Source organism: Prionailurus bengalensis, chromosome D1 (genome assembly GCF_016509475.1).
Source record: "Prionailurus bengalensis isolate Pbe53 chromosome D1, Fcat_Pben_1.1_paternal_pri, whole genome shotgun sequence".
Lineage (NCBI taxonomy): Eukaryota > Metazoa > Chordata > Mammalia > Carnivora > Felidae > Prionailurus > Prionailurus bengalensis.
In genome coordinates, this window is record NC_057346.1 from 97,806,537 (window position 1) to 97,812,431 (window position 5,895).

General features: G+C 58.1%; 1 long non-coding RNA gene across 1 annotated transcript; it reads left to right on the forward strand.

Moving 5' to 3' along the window:
• Positions 1–252: 252 nt before the first annotated feature.
• Positions 253–4,038, forward strand: LOC122482697. The gene is made up of 2 exons (XR_006297215.1): positions 253–1,660; positions 3,777–4,038. It is a non-coding gene; the product is annotated as an uncharacterized LOC122482697 (long non-coding RNA).
• Positions 4,039–5,895: the final 1,857 nt, after the last annotated feature.

A 5,895-nucleotide genomic window follows, 5' to 3' on the forward strand; every position in this document is an offset into this window, starting at 1 on the left:
TTTATTTTAGAGGTGATCCCAGGGGCGCCTGGGTGGCGCAGTCGGTTAAGCGTCCGACTTCAGCCAGGTCACGATCTCGCGGTCCGGGAGTTCGAGCCCCGCGTCGGGCTCTGGGCTGATGGCTCAGAGCCTGGAGCCTGTTTCCGATCCTGTGTCTCCCTCTCTCTCTGCCCCTCCCCCGTTCATGCTCTGTCTCTCTCTGTCCCAAAAATAAATAAACGTTGAAAAAAAAAAAAATTTAGAGGTGATCCCAGGGAGCAGAAACAGGGGACCGACACAACTGAAAAAAGCCAACATCACAGAGCATCTTTAGGCCAGTGCCGCGGGTGACTGGGACTCAGTGCCTCCAGGCCCCTCTGAACGGTGTACAGAAGGATCCTTGGGCTTGTCAGCCAGATGACAGATTGACGGAAGCATCCCTCCACCGGCTCCCACGCCCCACGGGTGAGAGGTTGTTGGCCCAGTGGAAGCTAACTGCCCCCGGCACGTCCCCATGCTGAGCATGCTCCTGCCGGCAGTCCGTGTTGGGCACTGCACAAGCCCCAGGGCAGAAAAAGACAAAGGCCTTGTGCTCGCGTGAGGCAAGATGCCGGCCGCGCAAAGTGAGTTGAAACCCGCGTAGAACTGTCTGGCCCGGCACGGCTGGAAACAGAGGTGCCGCTGAGCGCCAGGGAGGCTGTGGGTACGCTCTCGAGCCAGACTGGGTTCGAATCCTTTCTCTGTGTGTCATTCTCCTCCACTTACCAAAGGGAGAGTTCTAAAAGGAAAACACGCTTTACCGGGTTGTCACGAGGCAAATGAGAAAGCCCACCGCGCCCGGCACATAATAATCCCTCAATGAAGAGTGACTCCTATTATCCCCGTTTTATGGTTGAAGACACGGAGATGTAATTTTGAAGGGATGAGAGAGGGGAACGAGTGGGGGAGGGAGACTTCATTTAGGCTCCACTCACACCTCCAGAGAAGGCTCGGTCGGCAGCTCAGAGAAAAACCTGGTATTTCTGGGGAGAGACCCTCTCCTGCTTCGCCCTTCTATGCCCACTTCCCCTACCACGTGAGGGGCCTCAGGAGCGTTTTCTGCCCCTAAACGGGTAGTCACGCTTCCTCTGTCGCGGGGAAAGGGTCTGTAGGGGCCTTGTGATGTCACAGCTGGTTGCTATGGAGATCAGGTTGCTGTAAATGTCAGTCTGGGTCCACCAGGAGCACAGTGATCAGCATCCCAGCCTGGCGCAGGGAGACAGGAAAATGAGGCACCCTGGGGGCTCTCCCAAGTGCCTCTCCCCGCGCCCCAAACACGCGGACGCACACAGCGCAGCCAGCAGGCCCCGCGAACGTCCCCTGGCCCGCCCCGCGCGTGGCAATATATGTCTGGGGAGAAACAACCCTGGCGGCCGAGAGCAGGGTGACACATGGTCCGCATCAGTCACTGTCCCCTCCCGCTCCTTCTGGAAGAAAGGTGCTGCTCAGCAGGTGGCAGTGGCATTCCGGAGCGTCCCCATGGCAACACTGACTGAGGTCAGACCTCATCACTGCGCTGACCTCACTCGGGGGGCCACTGGCCCCGGGCTGGGCTGTCTCTGCCACCGGGGGGAAATGGAAAAGCTGGGAAGAGGCTTTCCAGAAAAACGAATCTGCCCTCTCAGGGTCATGGCTCCTCCCGGTGAGTCCACTGCGGCCCTCCTCTGGTTTAAAGTGAAGACAGAGGCTGCTGGGTCTGGCCTGGTGTTTCAAAGGGCACAGTTGGGCCCCCAGGAAGTGGCTTTCCTGCCTCTGAAAACAGCCGACAGCCTCCCCGGAGACGGGTCCTGTCACCCTCTAGCCACGGGTTCCAGGGCAGGTGACTCTGAGACCTGTACGTGGGGAGAGTCTTCTGGGAGGGGATCCGCACCTCCCCCCCCCATACCCGGCTGGGCCCTGCCCCCTCCCAGGACAGAGCCCCCCGCCCCGCTGCTGGTTCACTCCACCTGCTGGCCCTTTCCTAACAAGGCCCCTCCTCCTTCCTCAGCCCAGGGCCCCAGCTCGCTGCACCTTTGTAGGAAACAGTTACTCCTTACCTGGACCTTGACTCTGTAGCTGACACCCTTCATCCCGCGCTGAAGGGCAACCTGATGGGGAACCACAAAACCATCCTGGGGGCACAGCCCGTTGCCTCCTGATACCCAAGCCCAAACCACCCAGGCCTGTAATGGACTCACTCGTTTCTCGACTTCTCTGAGACTCATGTTTTCTCAGGGTTGTTGGCAAGATTAGCTGGCCCATGAGTGTTCACATCCTTCTTTCCGATTCTCCCCACCTGGACCCCCAGAGAGCCCTGTGCTTTTGGGCACCTGCTAAGCCACCTGCTGCCTCGCCCGGGCCCCTCCCCCATCCCCCCTAGGCTGGTGGTATTTCTACACCTTCTCTTGCTGGCTCAGCGGATGTGTCTAACTCAAGTCACTCCCGACCCCTCTCCACCCGCACCTTCCAGAGAGGAGGACCACCGAGAGCCCCACGGCCGGCTCCGTGTTAGGATCTGTGATGGGCACTTCGCCCCCATTATTCTGCCGAATGCTGCCAGGGGGGTATCACCGGTCCACCGCAGGGACAAAAAACACAGAGGCCCGTTTGAGGCCACGTGGTAACGACCGTTCCTGCTTATTAAAAGCATTTCCTTTCGGTTGAGTTTTATACTAAAATGCTTTATGCACACTACGTCAGCACAGAAGAGGAAGTTAAGAGCGTGAACCCTGGGGCCAGGCTGCCTGGGACGGATTCCTGCCTCTGCCTCTTAAAAGCTGCGTGCAAGACACTGTTATACGTCAATTATATTTCACTTTGTTTCAAAAGGCTGTGTGACCTTGGGCGAATTCTGTAGCCCTTTCTGTGCCCCCCGAGGGCTCCTCTGTAAACTAAGAGGTTGAGGGTGCCTCCCTCACAGGATAGTTATGACGATTAAATTAGCAATAGAAGTGCTTACAACCGTGCCTGGCACAGACCAAGAACCGTATAAATAGCGCTCCCTGAAAATGAAAAATGAGAAATAGCAAAGGAGGTGTGGGGTAAGGAAAGCTTTACGTCGCCTTTTCGGGGGGCGGGGGGAGTAGTAGCAGGTGCATAGTTGCATCTTAGGAGGTAGACAGGCTCAGAAAGGTGAGTTCACGTATTTGGAGTCACACAGGATTAAAGCCTGGGGGTCCTGCCAGTCCGCTGCTGGAGCGGACAGTACAGAGGGGGCTAGAAAAAGTAGGGTCCCTGGGGGCTGGGCACCAGGAGGAAGGGCTGCCCCGAGTCCGAGGGGGTGACCCAGGAACTCGGCTGAGGTTCTCCTGGGTCCGGGCAGGAGAACTCAGGGGCTGCTGGAGGAGGACAGGGAAGGGGCAGTGGCAGAGGCCTGGCAGAACCCCAGCATGCCCAGCTCCTTCTCCCGCCGAGTCCAAGAGATGGGACCGCGGCCCGGCCGGGGCACTGAGGGAGTTGGGCTCTGGGCCACGCCCACAGGCACCTGCTTCTTGCCTGCCTTGAACCTGAGCCCTTGCAAATCCTTAAATTTACTGTAGTCCCTGGGGCAAAGCCCTCGGAAAGCTAGAAGCGTCCCAGTGGACAAATCACTTCCCTTCTCTGTGTATCCGTTTCTTCATCTCTAAAAGGGGAACAGTATTATTAGTTATTAGCGCCTAAACTTTTGCTGTGCTTTGGAAGGGTCCAGTGATATCCCATATATAATGTGGATTGGCTTTCAGCCCAGCAGAGAATCCATTAAATAACTGAAGCCGTTTTTTCTAACTCTGTGACCTTAGACAAGGAACGTGACCTTTCCGGACTCTGTGTTCACCGCCATTGCTCGGAATGAGAAAGTTAACAATGCGAAGCTCCCAGCGCAGTGCCTGAACAGGGTAGGAAAAAGGAGATATGGAGGGCCCTTCCCCCAGCTCGATGCCTAGGGACCACAGTTGGCCCTGAGTCAGCAGAGATTGTCCAGAAGAATCCCCGTGTGCCCAGATGGACACTTATGCGTCTGTGTGGCTATCCTAAGTAGAAAATCAGAGGTGCAAAAATGTTTTTGCTGTTTCCTTGGAGTCTCTTGGAAGGGGAAATCTGGCTTTAAGAAAGAACTATAGGCCAGACAGCCAGCATAAATACAATTGAGTGTTCACCTGTTCTTCCTGCAACGTCATATTAGAAATGACAACCAGTCTCTGCTCAGTGGGGGGGGACCCAAGGGTAAGGGGCTCCGGCCAAGCCGGAAGGGATTGTGTTGACCACAGTGACCACAAGACAGAGCAGCTGAGTGAGACCCCGGGGAGGGGGGTGGAGAGATGAGATTCTGTGCGATGTGGCAGGAGCTTCTCTGTCACATGCACGCACACACACAGCCCTTGACACACTCACGCCTGCAGCTTGCTGCGTCACCCCGTCCCTGGGGGGTCCCTTCCACCGGCTCGCGTCACAAGTCCTGCAAAACCACAAACCTTCCCTCTCAAGTGCCTGACTTCAAAGGGGCAGCAAAGACTCCCTGTGGTGGTCTGGGGGCTCCGTCTGAAAGTGCGCACGCATTATCTCATTTAATCTCATTAGCGGGAGATGCCTTTGAAGCCTCGTGTTTGAGCTTAAACGCTCTGGAGCTGTTTTAGCCCTTGCTAAAGCCGAGCTTCTTTGAATTCGAAACAAGACTGGGCAATCTGTCATCAGGGCGATGACGACACCTTCAGGGCGCACACCTAGCTGGGTCTCTAGGTTGGCAGGGGAGGAGGGTGGGGGGGACCAGTGGGGACATTCGGGTAACAGAAAGGGATACAAGGAGGGTGGTGGAGTACTTCGGGTGGGGAAGGAGGGGTGGGGGGCAGGGTCTAGGAGAGAGGACCCGGGAGCCATTGAGTCTGGGGGCTGCTTCCGGGAGGAGGAGAGGAAAGGCGGGACCCTGCCCCTTAGGGGAGAGCTGGCAAAAGTCACAGCGTCGAAGGGGGTCCCGTAGGGAAGGGGGTGTGCTGGGGGGTGCGTGGCCCTCAGCAGCAGGACGCCCTCAGCCAGACCTCACCGTGTATCTGGGCACCCCGGGGGCTGTGTGCCCCCTCCCCTGGCACGGCGCCTCGGGCCCCTTCCGTGGAACTGGAGCCCCTTCGGTCTCTCTTCCCCACAGCCTGTGATAGTCCCAGGGGTGGGGACGTGTGGCTATGTCCCCGAGTCCAGGCATAGCCCAGACCCGGGACTTTCGGGCCCTTTCAACATGGCCTAAACTCCACCCACGACCTGAGCCCGGCCGAACTGCATGCGGTGCATTCAGACGTTTTCACTCTGTTTGTTTTCTGGGTTGGTTTTGTTTAACAAAGGAGGTGGTTAGGGTTCAGACCCACATCCTCCCATTCCCAGTTTCGGTTTTGCCTGGAAAACGGATGGGCCTAGCCGCCGCTCGGGTTGGCCCAGTGCCCGGCCGAGTTCCCGGGTGCACGGGAAGCAATGAGGGGCTTCTGGCCTGGCCGCTGGCTCCCCTGATGGGAGGGAGAGGCCAGGAGCCGAAGCCGCCCCCCTCTCTGGGCAGTCGGTCCAACTCCGGGCTGCTCTGTCTGTCCTGGGCATTTGAGCCTCAGCAGGGGGGGAGGAGGAGCCCGGGAGTCCAGGCCTGTTTCGTCCAGAAAAAGAGAGGGAAAAGCCCCCACAGCTGCTGTTCTCATTACAGGAGGCATCAGACAGAGATTCTGGAAGCTGCTTGTCCCCACTTAGGCAGGAACGTGTCAACACCAGCACACGGAGGCCCGGGAGCCGGAGAGGCCTCTGCAGGACCCCTCGGGGAACTTCTTGCCCCCCCTCCCCCCCCAGCATGGACTGCCATGATCAGACTGCTCTCTGGGGAGAAGAGGGGTCCCAGGGGCTGGCGGGCAACTCAGGTGCCGGGCCCCGCAATCTCAGGAGCTGTGGGAA